Raw genomic sequence first — 21713 nt, 5'->3', positions numbered from 1 at the left:
ACATAATGGTCCTCTGAGATATTGAGCTTTTGACCATCTACAGGGTCTCTCGGGGTCACCTAATGAATAACATGTCTTTAAATACCACCTTATACTCATGATGCCCAAATCTAGACCTCTAGTCTTACCTGTCCCTGTAACTCCAAATGTAAATACCAACTGCTTAGTTGACATTCCTTACTTACTGCTTAAAAAACACCTCAAATGAACCTAGCCAAAACAGAACTCTCTAGAGTTTACCCAGACTTTTCTTTCTCGTTGTTTCTACTCGATAAATAACTACCCACTCAACTGTAGGCAAAAAATCTCGCAATAATTGTATACTTGTCCTTTTCCTCTCTTCATGTCCTTCCAACACACACAACAGTATTCGTAAAACACACGTTTTGGCTATCTCCGTCCTATCCCTCAGTCTTATCCCTTCTCTGGTCTCCACTGCTAACACTGTGGTGTTAACTATAGTCTTTTTTAACCTGGACTCTTTCAGTAGTTTCCTATGTGGTCCCACCAACCCTTTTCTCCCTCCCCTCCCTACTCCTCTCCTTTCTTTCTAGAATAGAGACTCTCTGAGTATCATTTTATAATGAACAATGTCAGAATTTCCTAAAGTGCTTTTAAACAGGAAAAGAGAAGAGTGGAAATGGCATATTAACATTTTTTATCTTGCAGATTATGCAAGCTCAGAGAATAAAAAGGTATCTCGCATACTCATTATTTAAGTGCAGTTAGGGAACACACCAATAGGTTTCTTGATGTGCAGTTGAGTGAATCTCGAAACCATTCTATGAAACAATCTCCAGCATAAACTCCGTTAATTCTAATTCTTTTAAGTCTGATGTGTCATAATGATTAGGTAGTTAATTATAAAATTTATATTGCTAAATTACCTATCATTTTATTTTGGTTTGATGAAGTTATAAGCCCTAAATAGTTCTAAATATTGAAGAACTTTCTGAGTTACACAGCTAGTTAAGACTAAGAAAAATGGTGTCCTCTCAATTATCTTTATTGTTCAATAACTTATGAATAATACAACTTAGAATTACTTAATTTTTAAAAGAAGGCAATATTATTTCATCTAGCTGGGATTATGCAATTTTCAATTAGCTTTACAAAGAGAAAGTAGCCAGAGGAGGTAATTTTGTGGTACAAATATAACAGATTCTTTCTAAATATATTAGATATTTTATTTGGCTTTGGTGGTGGTTGTTGTCTTGATGTATTTGCTATGAAACTTCTTGGGAAGAAGAAGAGGAAGATCTAGAAATAGTGATATCTGTACATATTCCAAAGCTGAGAAGTAAAATCAACATTACTCCAGAAGCAACTGTGAGTATGTTTATCTTAGTGTATTTTCTTTTAAGCTTCAGTAACGAACCTCTAAAATTGTTATAGTATACACAGATAATAATCAGTGAGGTTTTTCACATTGCTTCTGAAAAAATTGCCTTGTGTTCCAGTTTGAATTAGTGTATTATTATCCATTGCTAATTTGAGGGCTTTAGTCTAGAATTAGCACACAGCTGCAGAGAATGCAAGCACATGAATTGTGGATTAGCTGGAGTCCATACAAAGGGGAAGGAGTAAATGAGGGAGATGCAACAAATTGTATCCTCCAAATAGCTCCCTGATTTTGCCAGCTATTGCTTATAATTAAAAAGTGAATTCCTTGGTGGGAAGGAAACTATGCTCCTATATTTGGCTTGTTTATTATAATATAATAATAAAATATAAGGTTGCCTTACTCTCCCCCCACCCTCTTTTTTGGTGGGAAGTAGGAACTTAAAACATATAATAATTTAACATACTTGATTATCTCTCCCACTCAAATTGAACAAATATCACCACTTTGCCATATTTGCTGTAATTTTTCTAAAAGCAATACAACTCTGAAGAAGCACTATTAAGCACCTTCGTAGCCCTCCTCACCCTCTCAGCATTCTCTCTCTTCCTCCGCAGAGGTAACTGAAATTCTGGAGTTGGTATAGGCACTCTCTATCTGAGTTTTCATACTTTGGCCCGATGTTCGTAAATTTACAACATATACAGTGTTTTTCCATGTTTAAATCTCATATAAATGATAACATACTATATATCTTACGCTGCTGCAACTTAATTTTGTTTTACTCAACAGTAGTTTAGATGACTTTTCTATTGTGATACATATATTTGTTCATTTGAATGACTGTAGTAATAATCTTGCCCATGCTTCCTAGTGTGCATGTGCTGGGACAGGAATCCTTTATAGCAGACGTTCTCAAATGGGTGTGATGCCCATCCCAGGAGCAATTGGAAATGCAGGGAAGCTTACTTTCTATCACAATGAATTCACTTTCTAGGGCTTGCATAACACAGTACCGCAGGCTAGCTGACTTACATGGGAACTTATCAAAAAATCATTATGTTGTAACATTATAACCGCTATGATTTTTTGATAAGTCTTGATATCTCCTAGGGAAATTACCATTTCTTAATGTTCTACAAAATGGCCTTAGTTTTCTTGGCTTTTTACTCTTCTACCTAAATTTTTGAAATTGGCTTTTCATGTTACTAAAAAAGAAATATGTGGGATTTTCTTTGAAAATGCTTTTGGGGTGATTGGATGGCTCAGTTGGTTAGGTGTCTTACTCTTGATTTGAGCTTGGGTCATGATCTCACAATTCATGGCTTTAAGCCCCATGCTGGGCTCAAAGCTGACAGTGCAGAGCCTGCTTGGGATTCTTTCCCCCCCCCTCTCTCTGTCTTTCCCCCTCTCCTGCTCGCTCACTCTTTCTCAAACTAAATGAATTTTAAAAAATGAAAATGTTTTCTAAACTTATAGATGAATTTTGGGAAAAGATTCGTTTTTAAATATTGTCCTCCATCATGAACATGTTATATCTCATTAGTTCAGGCTTTCAAAAAATTATTTCTTTTAGTAATATATTATAATTTCCCTTACAATTATTCAGCTTTGATTAGACTTGTTTATATTTATATATTTATTGCTATTATAGAGGGCATCATGTCTTTGTTACATTATTAGATTAGGTATTAATGGACTATAAAAGGGATGACCTTTTTAAAGTTTATTTTTATTTATTTTAAGAGAGAGATAGAGAGAAAGTGGGGGAGGGACAGAGAGAGGGAGACAGAATTCCAAGCTGGCTCTGTGCTGTCAGCACAGAGCCTAAAGCAGGGATCAAACTCATGAACCTGCGAGATCATGACCTGAGCCAAAATCAAGGTGCTTAACCAAGTGAGGCACCCCTAAAGGGATGATTATGATTTTTGAATGTTGGTCTTAGATTCCAGCAGAATTACTAAAATTCTCATTTTAGTTCTGACAGGTTTTTTTCTAGAACTTCTTCTCCTTGGGTTTTATATGTAATCATTTTTTAAATGTTTTAATTTATTTTTGAGAGAGAGAGAGAGACAGCGTGAGTGGGGGAGGGGCAGGGAGAGGGAGACACAGAATTCAAAGCAGGCTCCAGGCTCTGAGCTGTCAGCACAGAGCCAGACATGGGGCTCAAACTTACAAACCTCAAGATCATGACTTGACCTGAAGTCAGATACTTAAGCACCTGAAATGCCAAGACACCCCAGTAAAATAATCATATTAACCACAAATGATCAGAAATTTTCTCTTATAAAGTCTCATACTTTTTAAAACTATTTTTGCATTGGCTAGGGACTTCACAAAAATGTTGAATAGTTTCAGTTGACATATACTTTTTGTCTATCTTTTAATGAGAATGCTTTTCCAGTTTAACAATTAAGTATGATGTGTTTTGTAGGATTTTAGTAGATACACTGATAATCCTGTACTTACAATTTGTAAATATTTTATGAAGATTAATAAGTTTTTGTTTACCAAAAAATGTCTGTGTCTATTGAAATTATCACTTCATCTCATTTAGTCATTTAATATGATGAATTTACTTGAATCCCTGGGACAAATCTTGATTGGTTAAACTGTAAAATGTATTGCTTTTTATATGCTATAACAGATTTATTTTTTAATATTTATATGCATGTTCTTTTTTTAATGTTTATTTTGAGAGAGAGAGAACATGCAAGCAGAGGAGGGGTACAGAGAGAGAGAGAGAACCTCAGGCAGGTTCTGTGCTGCTAACACGGGGCTCGATCTCAAAACCACAACATCTCAACATGAGACAACATTAAGAATCAGACGCTTAACTGACTGACCTACCCAGGCACCCCTATATGCATTTTCACTAGGATAATGTGTCTGTAATTTTCTTTTCTTATACTCTTGTGTTCAGTTTTGATTTTGTATCAGAGATATACTAGTTTCAAAAAGGATTTTATTAGCAGCAGAGACATAATTACCTCCTCTCTTCTAATTTCATTTTCTTTTTTTTTTTCTTGATAAGAGATGTCTGATGGTATTCTGGCATATCTCTTTTTCACTTTTATCTAGATGTGACCATGTAATAAATTCTGGTAGAGCTGCCACGTTGCTGTGTGAGATGCTCCTCTTGGAACTATGTATGCATAATATGGAAGTTGTATATGATGGCTCTGGTTCTAGGTAAGGAGATCTAAACAGAAGTGTTGCCATAAAATATTCAGGAAGTGTTCTTAAAAAAAAAGTCACTCTTATTGTTTTACTTTTCTTCTATTTGGCACACCAGACATGATCATTAGAGCTCTGTCAGCCATACTGAATCATAATATGACCTTGAAAATGGAAACCTGCTTACTAAAGGTGGTGGTGGAGAAAGATTAGAACCTGGATTCTTGAAGATGCTATAAAGTTGTCTTGGCATATCAGCCAGAAAAAGTGTGTGTGTGTGTGTGTGATGAAGTTTTATCTATTGTAGTCCTCTATTATTTAAAAATTTTCAGTCATATGCATCTGAACCTAATGCTTATTAGTACTAGTGGCATTTTTATTGTTTTTATTCTGGTCACTGAAATAATTTGTGTCAGATAAAAATTCTATGACCCTTTAATGGTTTGTTTACATTATTGTATAAATCCTCTGGGCTTAAGTTTGTAGTTTGTCTCACTAACTTCCCCTTCTGAGTTTCCTTCTCAGAAAAGGATGTTCCAGGTACATGGAGTTGCTGTTCTTTCAACATTCACGAAGTAGATCTCTATGGGTTTAAGGGGTAGGGCAGACTATGGCACTCAAGGAATTATATGGCTCATATCTTCTTTCTAAAGAAGCTTCCAGGGAAAACATAGTTGACTGGCAGCCTTCAGATGCCACATTTGGATCCACTTAAACCAAACTACTACTAGCCAATGATGTAGCACAATGGGAGTGCTAGAGACAAGTTATTTCTGCTCACCATGGAATTACCCTAACTGTCAACCTTTGGTCAAGTAATCCCTTTAGACGTGGTTGAGACTTGCTCAGAATTTTACTTTGTCGGAATCTCTTTCTAGTTAAACCTCCTTCCTTCTCTATCCCCTTTCCCAGGAGACAGACCAGTATCATATTCTAAAGACATTCCATGCTTATTTTTCTTTTCCCTCTTTTATTCCTTCACAGGATTTCCCTCAGTAACTGTCTTGCATGTTTCATTCTGTTTTGCTATGTACTTCTCAGAGAGCCTGTACTAACATAGAGTCAAGACATTAAAAATGCAAAAGGGAGGCACTGCCAACTAAGGAAAGAAATAATCCACTTAGAAAATCATCTAGATAACTAGGAATAAAGCCATGGGGCCTCAAAGTATGAGGTAAAAATAGAATTGTAAAAAGATGACAAATTCAGCGTCCTAGTAGGAGCCCTAGTAACCCTATGTCTGCGGTCGGCCTCAAGTCTACCAGCCACCTTGTGCTCATCCACCCTGATGTGCATGATGTCATTGATGAAATAGCTTAATGTGACATTCTGTGTGGTCTCCAGAAGTCCCACCCTAGGCAGAAATAGCCTTTGTGTACTACCTTTATCATACTCAGGCTGCTGGGAGCCATTCAGAGGATCCATGACCTTAGAACAACCCCTTGAGGGATCTGAGGATGCCGCGGCTGCAGGATGTCATTCAGTTATCTCTCTACTTGCCCTGGCAGCAAGTCTTCTTAAAAGGAAATCTGGGAGGCACAGTTCCTTGACTGTCACGGACCCTAAATTCCATTTTGTCTAATATTAGTACTGGGACATCTGTAAGCACATAGGATACTATATGTGCTATATCCGATATCATACTTGGTGTCATAACTGCTCTTAATACCACTACTAATTATTTAGTTGGTAGGTTATTGATTATCCAGACTATTCGATTAGTGAATTGTCATTTGGTTATTATGTACACTATTTTCCTTATCATTTCTTTCTGTTTTTACTTCGATTTTATCTATAATTAATAGATAATAATATAACTTTTTATTATACATCTCCTGGAATTTTATAAATGCAGCACCTATTCTCTTTCTCACCAGTAGGTATTAGACCTTTTTTTTTTTAATTTTCAAAGATGTAAAAATAAATAAAAAATAAACATTCAAATAGGGTTATTACCATCAAGCATATTCATTTTTAATCTCATTAAGTGGAAAAGTAACTCTCAGCAAATAATTTGCATGTATAAAAGATATTGATTTGGTGGTGGTAGATAAGAGGAATCATTATAATAATAAAACATCTAGTATCTTTCATGGTCTTTCAGAGAAAGTACACAAAAAGTATTCCAGTCCCTATGTGTAGAAAGCACAGGTGCTAACAAAGTATGTACTAATAGGAACAGCTCTCTATGTCCACCAAAACCAGTTCTGAGTGGAAGGAAAACAGAAACCAAATGATACCCCAAACCTGAGAATCTTGAGACTCTCCCTTGGGGAGGCTGACGTCTATTTGTTAACTGGTTTGTATGTGTTATGTTAATGGGGGCAGGGTGTGATAGAGTGAGCAGCCTAGGGTAGAAGTCAACCAGAAGTAGATTTGCTAGAGATGCACTTGCCTCTTTTCCACACTGCCTTAGAATGGTCTTTGGCCATCACATCCACATGTAAATCAGGCTAGCCCTGTCTGAACCAGAGGGATAGTAACAGGATAGCACAGAAGTCCTACTAAGTAAAGAGATGATGGAAAGAAATGATTCAGATTCACCACCTTCACCTCTCTCCATAATTCTGAATCCTTTCATTTACATTGAATACATTATGTATAGATTTTTTAAATTAGGCCAGTCCTTTTGAGTCTGTTTCCATGGTCTGTCATTTTTCTTAGTCTTCATTCAAGTTGAATTATCTTTTTACAGGCATAGTTTCTTTTTACTGAATATCAGATGTTGCATAGGAGCAATTATTTTTAAACATTTATTTCTCAACAAAATATTGGCAAATCAAACCTGGCAATATGGAAAAAAAAAAAACACATCATAACCAAGAGGGATTTATCCCAGAAATGCAAAGTTGGCTCAACATTAAAATATAATCTGTGAATTTTACAATATCAACAGACTGAAGAAGAAAAAATTATATGATCTTCTCATGAGATGCACAAAAAATATTTGATAAAAATTTTATATTCATTAATTATTTTTTAAAAAAGCCTCCCAGTAATCTGAAAATTGGCAGAACTTTCTTCAACAAGATAAAGGACATTGGTTAAAACAAACAAGACTAAAGAACCCACAGATAACATCATACTTCAAGGTGAAAGACTGAATTCTTTTCCCTTAAAATTGGTAACAGAGCATGAATGTCTGCTCTCACCATTTCTGTTCACAGGAGGTTGTAGCTAGCACAATATGCAAGAAAAAGAAATAACCGTCATCTGGTTTGGAAAGGAAGAAATAGAACAGTCTCTGTTCACAAATAATTTGATCACAAAACCTCTGTATACAGCTACTAGAACTAATGGGTGAATTTAGCAAGATCATTGGGGACAAAACCAATATAAAAAATCAATTATCAGTATACCAGCAATGAAAAATTAGAAACTGAATTTAAATACAATAGTGCCTTTTACAACAATGGCAAAATATGAATACTTTGTGGAAAATCAAATATATGTCAGATTTGTATGTTGAATACAAAATGATGTTCATAGGTAAAAAAAAAATAATAATAAAGTCAAACTGGTAGGTAGCTAATTCTCCCCAAAAATGTTCTCCTGATTTGGTGGAATCCCAATTATAATAATACCAAGAACCTGTGGGTGTGTGTGAAAGTAAAAGAGCGGATTATACAATTTATATGGAAAAAGTAAGGAAGCTAGAATAGCTTCCTCCAAAGTGGGGGGAAAAAATCACCTGGAAGACTCAAAGTACCTAACTCTAAGGCCCACAGCACTCATGACAGTGAGGTAAAGAGAAGGGACAGACATACAGATGAATGAAACAGATTAAGCAGTCTACAGATAGGCTCAAACACATATTGATTTTTAAGAGTTTTCAAGGCAATTCGATGTAGAAATGACTCTATTCAATAATTGTTGGAACAACTGAGACATATGCAAATAAATGAATATCAACCCATACCTCACACCATAAACAAAAGCTGACTTCGGTTGAATAGACCTCAATATAAAACTTAAGACTATATCACTTTAAAAAAAAAAAAACAAAAAACAAAAAAAGCATAGGGGAAGTCTTAGTACCTTTGAGTTAGGTGACGATGTTTTAGGGAGCCAAAAGCACAAACTGTAAAAGAGAAAAGTGATAGATTGGACTTGATCAAAATTAAACATTTCTACTCTTTGAAATGTGCTGAAAAGGCAAGCCATGGAATAAGGTAAAATAATTACAAAATGTATATCTATTAAAGGACCTGTATCTAAAGTATATGAAGAATTCTCACAACTCAACAGGAAAGTATCCACTAAAAATATGGACAAAAGATTTGAACACCAAAGAAGAAAAGGTATGGGAAATAAGCTTATGAAAAGAAATTCAACCTCATTAGTCATGAGGAAGTTAAAAATTAAAAGCAAATAGAGATACCAATGTACATTTAGAGTAAATTTTTAAATTAAAAAACAATAAAACAAACTCATTGCAGTGAGTACATGAAGTAACTGGAATTCTCATACATTGTTGGAGGGCAAGCATGATTATAGCCACTTTAGGAGAATAGTGAGCAGTTTTTTAAAAAAGTAAATATAGGGACACTTGATGGATCAGTTGGTTGAGTGCCCAGCTTTAGCTCAGGTCATGATATCATGGTTTATGGGTTTGAGCCTCGTTGGGCTCTGTGTTGACAGTGTGGAGCCTGCCTGGGATTCTTGCTCTCTCCTCTTTCTGCCCCTTCCCTACTCACATTCTCTCTCTCTCTCTCTCTCTCTCTCTCTCAAAATAAATAAATAAGCTTAAAACAATAAATTTAAAAAAATAAATATATATTTACCATATAGAATTCCACTTCTGGGAATTTATCCAGGAGAAATAAAAATACATATCCACACGAAAGTTTGATATATTATATGTATAAATGGGCATATAAGATATTTATATTAGCTTTATTTTAAAATGCCAGAAATTGGAAACTATTAAAATGCCAGTGAACTGATGAATGATAAACTATGATTCCATTCACCCAATGGAATACTACTTAGCAATAAGTTGGAAAAAAATGACTGATTTATGTAAATACAGAGATAAATTTCAAATCCGTTATACCAAGTGAAAATACCCAGGCTCAAAGGCCACACACTGCATGATTCCATTTACATGACATTGCAGAAAAGACAAAACCACAGTGACAAAAATCAAATTGGTTGCTGTGGTCAAGAGGTTGGTGGAGAGAACTGATCACAAAGGGACATGAGGGAACTTTTATACCCTTATCATGGAGTCAGTTACTCAAGAGTGTTTATCTAAAACCATAGAACTCTATACTAAAAAGAGAGAATTTAACTGAATGTACATTTTACCTCAATGAACTTCACTTGAGAAAAATCAGTCCATTAAGGATGAATATGATGTAATTTGTACATCTGGTTTTAGTAGACAATTACTGGTACTAGCGATCTGGGATCATTTCAATCACTGAAATTGCATTAAAGTGACTTGAAGCTGGTGTCTGTGTCTGCACAGCTTGTCTATATCCAAATCAGTCTTACTCCTGGAGTCTAGCTTTCAGAGTCCTAGCACAAATAACTTGGGTCTCCTAACGGTCGGTGGTCCCTGGACTTCTATTTTTGTCCTTCTTATTTATCACTATTTCTAATTACTAAGAAAAAAAGGTGGGGGGAGAGGGGTGTTTGCTCACCTTCCAGTGAGGAAACCGGAGTCTTGATCACACCTCTCCAAGGCAATCTGAGAAATATAGCTGCAGATGTGCAGTCCAGGAAGAAAGGGAACCACCTCTGCCACCTGAGGCTACCAAGTAATATTCTAATTACCATTTTAATTCTTGTAGCTAATCATCTCAGAGACCTGCCCTTCTTTTGAACGTTCAGAATGGTAAATTTTTTTCTTGTTATGTAATACTTTTGATATGCTTCATCATGAATTTTTAAAATTTATCCTAGAGTAAAGAGAGATTTCTCTGGGCCTACCCTGTGCATATTCTTGTGGCTCCTGGTCTGTTTCTTCTCTCAGAGAGAAGAGCCTGCTCAACGCCCAGCCCAGTTCTCAGACTTTAGCAGCTTTTTGTCTACAACAGTTCCGCTGATCTGAGATGAATTCTTTGCTTGGTCCTGACCCTGCATTTGTGTTTTAATTCATGAATGTGTAACATCACTTCCCAGACGACCCACCCGCTTTCTGCCTACATTTCTGCAAGTTTCAGTGGACGGTCTCTTTCTGTTTGCAGTCGGAAGTCATGACTAGCATGCAGGGAAGGAGGAACGGCATAATGCTGCCTCAGAACGTAGCACCCTCGGTCCCAAGAACAGCTGCCTGGCTTGGTGTTACTGTAGACAGTTTTTCTGAGCCATGGGCAAAGAAATAGGAAAAAAAAATGAATGGCTGTAAACTACTTTTGAGGGACTGATTTCCACTGTTTTTAATTGTATGGAACCTGTAAATCATTTTATATTGTGTTGTCTTAATTTTTAGGTAATTGGAAACTCCTTGATTCTGGTATTAGTTAACTCCAAGTGCAGTGGTGGTGACAACATATGAGGATTTATCCTTTCTGACTTTTAAAGAAAATATTTTAGTGAGAAAGCTGGGATAAGCTGGGTCAATAACTTCTTTCCAGACCCCATTTTAAATCACACTATTGTTGTGTTTGGCTTATTTACAGGTTATTTTTTTTTTCATCGCTTAATCTTGATTTATCTTTAGAAAAATTTCCAAATTCTTCAGTCTCCATCAGTTTTAAGAGCTCTAAATCGAAGCCTCCCTAATGTCTATAGTACTTGGACAAACAAGATAAATAAAATCAAGGGCACAGCATTCCAACTGTGAATTGCATTATGCATTGAGAATGATTCAGTATCTGACAAGTCATATGAATAATAAAAAACCATTAGAACTGCCTTCTGTTCATATCTACACAAACTCAAAAGACCATATCACATATACCGGAGGCCACATTTTATATCAGTGAGTGTTAAACTCTGGATACAAGTTGTTATGCACAAAAAAGGAACAGGGACATACTTAGACAACTAATTTCTACTTCTGTGAGGTTTTTATTTTGTTTTTATACCCGGTAAGTCAGTGTAATATGTTTTATATGTGATAAAAGGAAAAAAATAAGAACTTAGCCACTTAATCCATAACAAAAGGAGGGTGAAAATAAGCAAATATTCAACTTGCATAGTCATTACTGGTGGGGCTATAGTTATGTCGCTTAGAAAAATCATTATATTTCATATATTACATATAGTTAACTCTCATCCTTTTGTGGCATAAAACATAACGATCCTTCCCACATCTACATAAATAAACCTCCCCACCCTTTATCTTTACAAGTCACTGTGACATAGCTCCCAAACTAGACACTCCATTAAATTGATGAGTAAATAAATTAAAAAGACCAGCAGTCTTTTCTAATTTATATGCTGCTTAAAGGTGTTATAAAACAAAACTTGCTTTTAATATTTCCGGGCACTCCACTCATCTAAATTAAATAAAATTCACATATTTGATGGGTGGAATATGCTATTTATATTTATGTATCAGTGACTGCTACCTTTACAAATGGCTCACCCGCCCTCAAGTATAGCAAACAGAAGATGCATGATTATTCCACATCTTCTGCAAACCTATGGGTGGATTTTGCTTCTAGACATACATTGGTAGAATGTGCTTTTTATGTCTTGGAATAAGAAACTCACATACAGCCAGAAAGGATGAGATAGAGCTCGTTTTCATCTTTCAGTAGAGTCTGTGTTTTTGTGTGTCATCCAGGTTTTTGCTTTTCATTTGGATTTTGTTCATTTGCTCCTTTGTGCATTGGACACTTTGTTTTTTGTGTTTAATACTAATGGGATGTTCTTAAAAGACTATATTGCCAATGAAGATACTTAAGCCCTTGTTTTCTCCTTTTCAGAACAATATCCCACTTCACTTTCTTAAATTTACTAGGCTTTTGTGGGTTTCCCCACATGTTCCGTGAGAAGGTTGGCAGATCTGGGATTTTATGAGAACTGCACGACGGGTTTCTTTTTCCAAGTCTTGCTCGCGGAGAAGTTTCTTTCCAGCGCTTGCCAGATTCCGGTCACCAGCTCGCTCTGCAGCATGTCCTGTCGGGAGCCAATTAGAGCGCGTGTTCAGGCTGGATTGCCATCTTCTTTGAGACGTGCAGATCTTTCTGAATCCTCTGGGCTTTTAATGCAATGTTGAAATCTGCTCCTGCTTGACTCCTACAGCTGGTTTTGATCAGGCTCCTCTAAAGAGGAAGTTTCAATTAGCACAGCTCCAAATGTGCTCTGGAGGTATATTTTTATGACTGCTCAACTAATAGCACGCTTTGTTCCTAGTGGTGTGTGACTTCTTAGCAAACACAGCCATTCGCGTGAGTCACCAAGTGACTTTATAGCAAGGCTAGGCTTTGCCAAAACCCAAAGAATGAGACGGCCAAATTGAATTAGTGGTTGAAGCACATTAATTTATGCTAGATAAATGTTATTGTGGTCCCGTGGGCAAGTACTCAGGTCACAGGCTTTATGAACTATTTGCAGGCAGAGGGCTGCATAGCAGTAAATCAGCCCTGTAGCAGCCTTTACAAAGGGCTTAGAGCCACTTACTCTCTCCTGTTCCCTTAAATTGCTTCCACCTTTTCCTCCACCTATCGCTGCCTTCCATTGAGACAGCCCCCATTTTGTACACGTTTTGTGATATTTAACATATAAGCAGTTGGATTAATGATTTGTGTTGGAGCTGCCTGGCTCTGGTTGAGACGTGGCCATCTATTATGCCTGTGGCCCTCACCACAGGCAGCTGTGTGTTTATCATTCCAGGCTACAGATCTCAGTGGGTACAGAGCTCTGGCTTAGCACCAGCTTTCAGAGTCCATGCAGCTGTGCAGTAAATGGGAACCTTGAAGTCTCAAACACAGCACACACAACCGAGTCCTGACAGGGCTGTTTCTTTTCTGGGGAGGAATTAGATCCACTTAAGGCTGGATTATTTCTAGAGTAAGAAAAGTAGAAATAAGTGTTTTCTGGCTGCAAATTGTGGCAAGTGAGAGATGATGCCAAGACAGAATTATGCATAAATGATAGTGTTTAAACTTGTTTTTATGTGTTTAGATGTGCCTCTGCCAAAAAACTGACAAGGCCTCTTTGTTGGCATTTTTTCAGACAGAGACCACTCACACAGTGAACATTTTCTTAATAAAGAAGTAATTGTAAATCACTGGTGTCTAGGCACGTGATAACCAGTTTACCTTAAACATGATCTCTTGTGAAACACAGGGAAAACAACTGGCTGGGCAGAGTGATGCATCACGGCCTCCCCCACCCCACAATCACCAAAGATGCCGGGGTATCGATCGAGGACCTGGCAAATTTAGTGCAGTGGATAAGGGAAGGGGCTTTGGAGTGGGTCCTAGGTTTAAATACTGACACTGCCTCTTCTTCGCTTTGTGATCTGCAGCAATTTGCTGCTTTCTGTGTCCTCACGTGTGAAACAGAGATGACAGTAATACCCACTTTTGTAGTGTTAAGATTAATGACATTCATGAATGTAAACCACGAACAAAGTAAATGGGGAACAAGGTAAGTTCTTAATAAATTATGGTTTCTATTAATTATCGATGTGACTATATTACTGCTGTTGATCTAAAAAAATCTCTGCCTTTATTTCAATTTCCCAGTGGCTTCTGGAAGGAGCTGCTGATACAGTAGACGTTGCCTTTTCCTGGCATTATCTATGCTCACCTGAAGAATATTCAAGCTATCATATTCTGTTTAGCACACTGATCTTGACCTACCTAGCCTTTTGGTCCTCCTCTACTGTGATGTTTGGTTTCATTTATGTATATTTATATGTGTGTGTATATACATATATATATACATACACACACACACACATATATATATATGTGAAGATGGCTACTATGACACTCATACTTAGCATTCAGCAGAGAGGCTGATGTATGACAAGTGCTCATCTCATTTTTGTTAAATTCACTTTCATGTTGACAAATGCCCACATGTGTATGCTTATAACTTCACGTGTAAACTTGCTCACGGTAAGTTTTTCTACAAAATTCAGCATGCATTCCCAAGATTAGACAAGATATCATCTACAGATTTAAAAAAAAAAAAAGAGAACTGCTGCCCCTGTCGTACTGGGAATACAAAAAGAAAACAAAATATAATTGACTCACAGTCTTGAAGATTTCTAAATTAATTCAACCCTATGTATGTTTCTGTAGCTGAGTTCCAAGCCAAAGCTCCTTCAAATGTTTGAATTTAATCTGTTAGTTGCTACGCAGTCATTACCTAGTTACTTAGCTGATTTAAAAACCAAAAACATAAATTTGTCAAACCTTTCTAACCTATCTATATGTATGACTTCATTAAGAAATTTTTATTTGTCCCGCTTTCCTTTTTAAATTGAACTTCTTAAGACTGAGTGATTTGTCTTCTGGAACTCTCAAAAATGTTTGTAGCTTCTTTTTCAGTATGTGCCTACTGAATATTACATAAAATGATGTACATGGCTTAATTTCTCATGGCCAATCTCACTTCCTAGGTCATCAGACAGAAATTTTTTATCTCATGGGCTTTTTACTTTTTTTAAAGAAAAGTTAAGTGTAATCTAAGGTGCAAATAGTTGTTGAGCAATACCTGGGCTTTTATAAAATTTGTTAGCCTTAGTAGTAAAAGTTCCACCAGAGGAAAGATACTGCCTTCTTGCCTCCAGTTTGGTCCCAATGCCCAAAACTGTCCTCTGGAACATAAGGCCTGGAGTATTTGTTGAAATAATTGCTTAGTTAATGAAAACTGACTGAACAATAACTCATGCCTGCTGCATGCTTCTGACTTTCCCTTCAAGTTAGGCTTCATCTACATATTTTTCCTCATTCAGATAAAACTTAACTTTGCTTCTTAACTATATCGGTTTTATAATTGAAACCACCTCCTCAAGGATCAGTTTCAATGAAAAAAAAATGGAACAGATAGTATTGCTTTATAGTAAATGGTGAAATTTGCATAAAAATGTATCTCATTGCAAGGATACTGACTTTTAAACTATAACCGATACACGTTTCTTATGGCACTTTTTGAATAGTCCACAGTGGTAAGATGACTCCTTGTTATATTAAAAGGATATGGTCCAGTGTGTAACCTCATGAGTAGCATCTGTCTGGGGCCAGAAGTCATGGGGGTTCAAAAGCTTCCCATGGAGATGGCTAATCAATAAAAGTTCTATGTTCAGGATTTTGTACATTTTGTTAATTAGGCCAAAGCAATAGGCCTTTGTGGCAATTATTCAGACAGTGATGTAAAAAGATAGCCTGACAAACAAACCTCCATAATCCACTTACATCTCACAGAAGCCAAAAGGTTGGAAAAGCCTATTAACAAGCTCCCTGCCTGTCTATTTGGAGACATTGTTAAATGGAGAGTCTCAGCACCTGAGGCGGTCTGTTAATAAAGATCGTTTGTAGCAGATTTCTGTTCTATTAAGAATGGACATAAAACAGCATAATTTAAAACATGTCAATAACTCAAGGCAAAAATGCCAAACATAGTCTGTTCCGTCTTTATAAAATAGAGCCAAGTATACACAATGAAAGTGCCAGGAAGGCTTCTGCTGAGTTTAGAGATTGTTCGTGATAAATAATGTGATCCTTCAAGTTAAAACAACCTCTTGGTTGGGTGTCTCTGTGTCTTTTCTGTGCTAAACTCAAGGGATCTTTTTTTTATTTAAGGGCCAATGAGATTCCTAACCTCCAGTCCTAGAAGATGCCTGGAAACCGGTGCCCTTTGTCAGCCTCATGAATTCATAATCACTTGTGAGTGCTTCATTCCGCCCCGCCCCCCCCCTCATTCTTTCGTTCTCCTGAGTGGCATTTACTGGTTGTTTGGGAACAGATCTTTATAGACAATGAGCTGCAGTTAGGTTGTTTTCAGAAGAGTCACTGAAGAATCCAAAAAACCAAGCACCAAGTCACCCCTTGTCTTATACATTTGATTAAATATGCTTGTCTGTTTGCAGTGACTGTGCTGTATTTTTAACACAAAAACAAGGACCAGAGAGTCAATATTTCTGCAGCATTTATCTGGCATTACTTTGTTCCAATGGCAAAAGCTGATTGATGGCATTCTTAAAGAGCACATTGGGAGGCTGAGAAAAAGTATCTAAAAGGGACTGCAGGGGCGCCTGGGTGGCTCAGTCAGTTAAGCATCTGATTGCAGCTCAGGTCATGATCTCACAGTTCGTGAGTTCGAGCCCGCATGTGTGCTGTCCCCACAGAGCCTTGATCCTGCTTCAGACTCTGTGTCTCCCTCACTCTCTGCCCTTCCCCCTCTCTCTATCTTATCCTTTGCTCTCTGCCCTATCCCCCTCTGCTCTGTCTCTATCTTAAAAATAAATAAAACGTAAAGGGACTGCCATGCATTGCTGCAGATGTGGGCTAAAACCTGCCATGTTCAACAGGCCTGTAGATGAAAATTTAACAGATTCCATCTCCTCCATCAGGCTTGGGTAGATGGTTGAGCCTGAGTGATAGTATCTTCTGTATTAGAAGGCCTCTCATGCACTGAGTGGTGGTTTTAATTAAATCCAGTAGGTTGAGAAAAGTGGTTTGGCAGTTTCAATTGATTTATTGTGTTTGTGACATCTGGGCCTGATTTATTGTATTGACTTGCAGAATTGTTTTTGGACGCTCATCCTACATATTTTCATTCTGGTTTTGGGGACTCACAGGCTATAAATAAGTAGCACTTTCAATCTGCGGTGATTTTAGTTTTCTCTGTGTTTTTCTTATTTTGGTAAGATGGGAAACTTTTGAATTCATCTTGTTAATGTGACTATTTGCACGCCTGAGATTTTGTGGGTTTATATGCATGAAGAGAGCTGATTTAAAAGTAGTACTGGGTTGAATTTCATTATCAGCATTTCATCTGCCTTGTGGGGAGGGAGAGTGAGAGAGATTGATGACCTTTTAAAATTTAGTCTATGAATTGACAAACTATTTGCTCCATGTTTTGGCTTTGTAAATTTTTAAGTTTGGGTTTTAGATACAAATATGCCCAGTGATCTGAACATAGTGAGCATATTCATCGGGATGTTACAAACAAGGGTTACCCAACCCCAGTTTGACTGTAGACAAATCAACTTTAAAAAGTGTTGGCTCCAAACTCCACAATGCATGTGTGAGCAGGGAGGGGAGACAAGAGTCAAGTTGTAAGGAGGGTGGGGAAGCAAGCAGGTCTCAATCAGCCTAAATATTTTTACGAGTCTGTGAGTGAGTGGTTGCACATCCCAGCTACAGACACTGTAATGATGTGGTGGGCCCCCAGGGGTGTGGCTCTCTATTCCCTACAGCTGGGGCCACTTAGCCCCTCACCTGAATCCCCAGCCAGGGTTCTGGAACAAATCAGGGAAATTTTAAGGAGTCTAGGTAAGTCTCTCAGGCAAATCAACTTTAGGTCAGCCTGTGGCTTAGCTCAGTTTAAGCTTCTGTCTCAGTATTAGAAGCTGGTGTCTGTCGGTGTGCCTTATAGTCAGCCACTTAGTGGTATTTAATCCACTTGGCACCGCTTCCCATGTTTTGTTCTTGTGCCCTTATCTCTATGTCAGTAGCCTATCTTGTTAGTCTTTGAGTTTCCTTCCGGAATGCCCAGGAGTACTGCTTTGAGCCCAAATTTGGGACCTACCTGACACTAAACGTTTATTGCCTATGGCAGAATCTACTCATGACCACCTACTGTCAAGATGTTTCTCTGTGGGCCCTCGCTGGGTCTACCAACTCAGTGCAGTCTCCCTGTTAATTTAGGTTCACTCTGTGTATCTTAATACACAGCATAATCCGTAGTCTTAGCTTTAAAACCCTAATTTTTTTCCCTCACTTTCTTTTGTGGGAGTCTCAGTTAAAATAGAGAAAGACTGCTCACCACTAAAGCTATATAGGGTTCATTTGGAAACTTTTAATTTATTCTCTGTGGTATCTGAGTTGCTGCAGATAGCTCATAAACTTACTAGGTTTTTCTGGGGGTGTTCAGTGGAATTCCCCAAACTGGATGAGTTGGAATATGTGAAAGGAAACTTATTTATAGGAGGCACTTCCTGAACATCTCCAAACAGGCATGGATTTTAGCCCAGCATAAAAGCTTGGAAAACCTTATTCATATCAAACTCAAACAAGAAATAATGCCAGATGATTTTTTAAAAAACAATTTTACTGGGATATACTCTACATACCATTAAATTCACCATTTAAATTGTATAAGTCAATGATTTTTAGTGAAGTTTTAAAAAATTGTTTAGACTTCACCAGATTTCAAGTTCAGAACAATGTCATTACCCCAAAATATCCTGGTCTCAAAGAGGTAGTCAAGATTTTTTATGTGAATTATCTTAAACTAAGTTAATCATAGAATGATATTCTGCACATAATATAGGAAGAAAGTACACAAAACTTATACACTTTAAAACAGCATATTGAGGGGCACCTGGATGGCTCAGTCAGTTAAGCGTCCAGCTTTGGCTCAGGTCATGATCTCGTGGTTCGTGGGTTCTTGCCCCGCGTCAGGCTCTGTGCTGACAGCTCAGAGCCTGGTGCCTGTCTTCGGATTCTGTGTCTCCCTCTCTTTCTGTCCCTCTCCTGCTCGTGCTTGCTCTCTCTCTCTCTCTCTCTCAAAAATAAATAAAACATTAAAAAAAAGTAAATAAATAAAATATTTTTAAAAACCCAGCGTATTGAAGTGATCTCATGGGTGCTAAATTTGGATAATGTGGTTGATTTAATCCAGGAATAAGACTCCAGTGTATCCTGCCCTTCATACAGAAAGAATTCTGAGAGACTTTTAAAAATAACTATTCTAGAGAAGAATAAGTCTCTATGTGCACAAAAGTACCTCACATATTAGAAAGAACTGTGTCTTCTGTGCTAAGTGCTAATTAGGAAACACTTTCTCATTAATAAACATCAATCTGATTTCCCTATGCTGTGGGCTTCCTGCACATACCTGCAAGGTCTTACACCTGCAGGGTAAACACCAAGATTTCTGAAGCCACATTTCCTAATGGACTGCAAAGAGCTGGCCTTGAAAGTATAGCATAAAGAGAAGCCAGAAAGAATCTTCTCAGTAGGAAGCGTGCAGTTCTACACTGTCATAGATAATGATCCTTATGGTGTTTTTCCCTTGTGACCCTACTCTGTAGGCAAGGGACTATATTAGCAAGATACCGAGGATTTAAAAATTTGGTTCATAGGTTATGTGTGCATTTAGTGAAGGATGCCTTCTAAGAAACTAAAGAATTCGTCTGAATTGTTCAAAGTAAAAGGCTGACTGTTTGCTTTTACTTTCACTAAAACATGTCACCTAAGAATAGCAGTGATCTGGAGGAAGAGTTTTGCTTGGCAGGCTTCCCAATCTTGTTTACAAGAGTTTTTGAAGCAATTTTATTTTTATGAACAAGACTCTATTAGACCATGAGGGGAAATGCATAATTAGGTGTTGAACCTTGAAGCGTTTATAATCTAGTTGAAGAAGTAAGGAATGCTTCCCCAGGACAAATTATTAGAGTCAACTCTTATTGTAGGAAATGCCTTCTTTTAAATAACTGCAGCAGTGATTGGATATAAACAATATTTACCAAGGAGGACACTTGGTGATATCTGATAAAGGTGATCAAAACAAAAGCTACCTGGGTTCACCACCCCTTTCCTTTCTATGTCTTCGTCTTTGACCCAAATCCCCCATTAATGGGAGAGACAAAGTTTCCTGTTATTGAGTTGATCAGGTAAATAGTAAGCTCTTATTTTTACTGGATTAATGGCTTTGAAAAGAAGAAACAAAGATGCTCAACAAGCATGACACCTAAATGCCCATGAATCAACTGTCCCTTTTTTCTATAAAATGTTCATCTTCTTATAGAGGGATATATATTTTCTCGGGTAAAGACCATGATGTTGTAGCCTTGGTAAAATCCTAGCACCTGTGATTCAAATGTATGCTTATCTCTGCAGCTCTTCAAAACATATTAGCACCTTCCGCCCCCCCCCAACTACTTTCATTTTTTTTATAAATCATGGGTTGAGTATGGCTGACACACTAGTACATTGCTATTACAGAAATTGGGTTTCCTCTTATCTCATTCCACTAAACCATTTGTTTTAAAAGTTACAATTGATATCTATAAGCCTATGGATGCAAGGGTCATTTATTATAGGCCCATGATTTCTCTACAGCTTTGGGTCTTATGGACCCAAATATTTTATTTGTAATATCAGACTGATTGAGTTCTGTATAACATCAAATTTTATCTCCGTAGGAGTGAAAGTCTAGCTCTCTTAGGTGGATATATACCTAAATACTTCCTAATGATGTAAGTAAGGGGACAAGAATCTATTTTATCTTGAGTTTTGTTTCCACAAACCATCTCAAACTCAGCAGGCAACTGTTTTGAGGAGTACAGTCTCCTGGTGAAAATCTCTGATGCACTTTTTGCTTTGGTGAAGCGTCCTTGGAACAGTCTCCTAAACACACTTAATTGTTTCGTGGTTTTTTGCCGTTGGTTGAAATGCAAAATACTTTTTAATGGCTATCAACGGTGAAAGAACTAATCAATACAAGTTCATTTCTGTCCACTTCTCTAATTCCAATTTAATAAGTTTGTCTTACAGGGAAAAATTAGGTAGCAGGGCAGTTGGGAAGGAGCTTAAACTCAGAAGTGGTTCAAAATGTATTTACAATTTAAGTGTTATATAACTATCCCCTTATTTTAGCAATAACTTTAGATTGATGAGTTTTCTTTTCTTTTTTTTGAGGTTTTTGACTCACAGAGTATGAGAAACTTGCATTAAAGAACCTACTTCCGAATGTAGCAAAGCTTTTTTTTTTTTTTTTTTTTTGATGGGAGGGAGGATTATTATTTTTTTAACTGATTGACACTATTAATGATATTAGTATGAGATTATTGTTCCTAAAAATAAAATGTAACTGACTTGGTTTATGACTAGAGAGTCATTTCAGGCTTGTTTTGGATAAATCTACCACCTAAAGTTCTTGGATAACACCTGGTTAAATAAGTTAGGAAATAACTGGTTGGGAGTAGGACTTGCAAGTTTCGAGGAGGAGAAGGATCCTTTAGAGAGAGAATTTTCATTGATCTTGACATCCTTGAGATGTCTGGTCTTCTAACCCTTCCAACCTGGTTCTTCTAGGCCATCATTTTCTT

General features: G+C 37.1%; 1 long non-coding RNA gene across 1 annotated transcript in view; it reads left to right on the top strand.

Annotated features, from left to right (window-relative positions):
- Window positions 1-16522, top strand: part of LOC144222516 (uncharacterized) — a 169815-nt gene extending 153293 nt beyond the window's left edge. Inside the window, exon 3 of the long non-coding RNA XR_013332418.1 lies at window positions 16237-16522. This is a non-coding gene — a long non-coding RNA (uncharacterized LOC144222516). The remainder of the gene's footprint in view (window positions 1-16236) is intronic.
- Window positions 16523-21713: the final 5191 nt, after the last annotated feature.

Source organism: Crocuta crocuta, unplaced genomic scaffold, assembly GCF_008692635.1.
Source record: "Crocuta crocuta isolate KB4526 unplaced genomic scaffold, BGI_CrCroc_1.0 scaffold377, whole genome shotgun sequence".
Lineage (NCBI taxonomy): Eukaryota > Metazoa > Chordata > Mammalia > Carnivora > Hyaenidae > Crocuta > Crocuta crocuta.
This window is presented reverse-complemented; position numbering and strand designations above follow the sequence as displayed.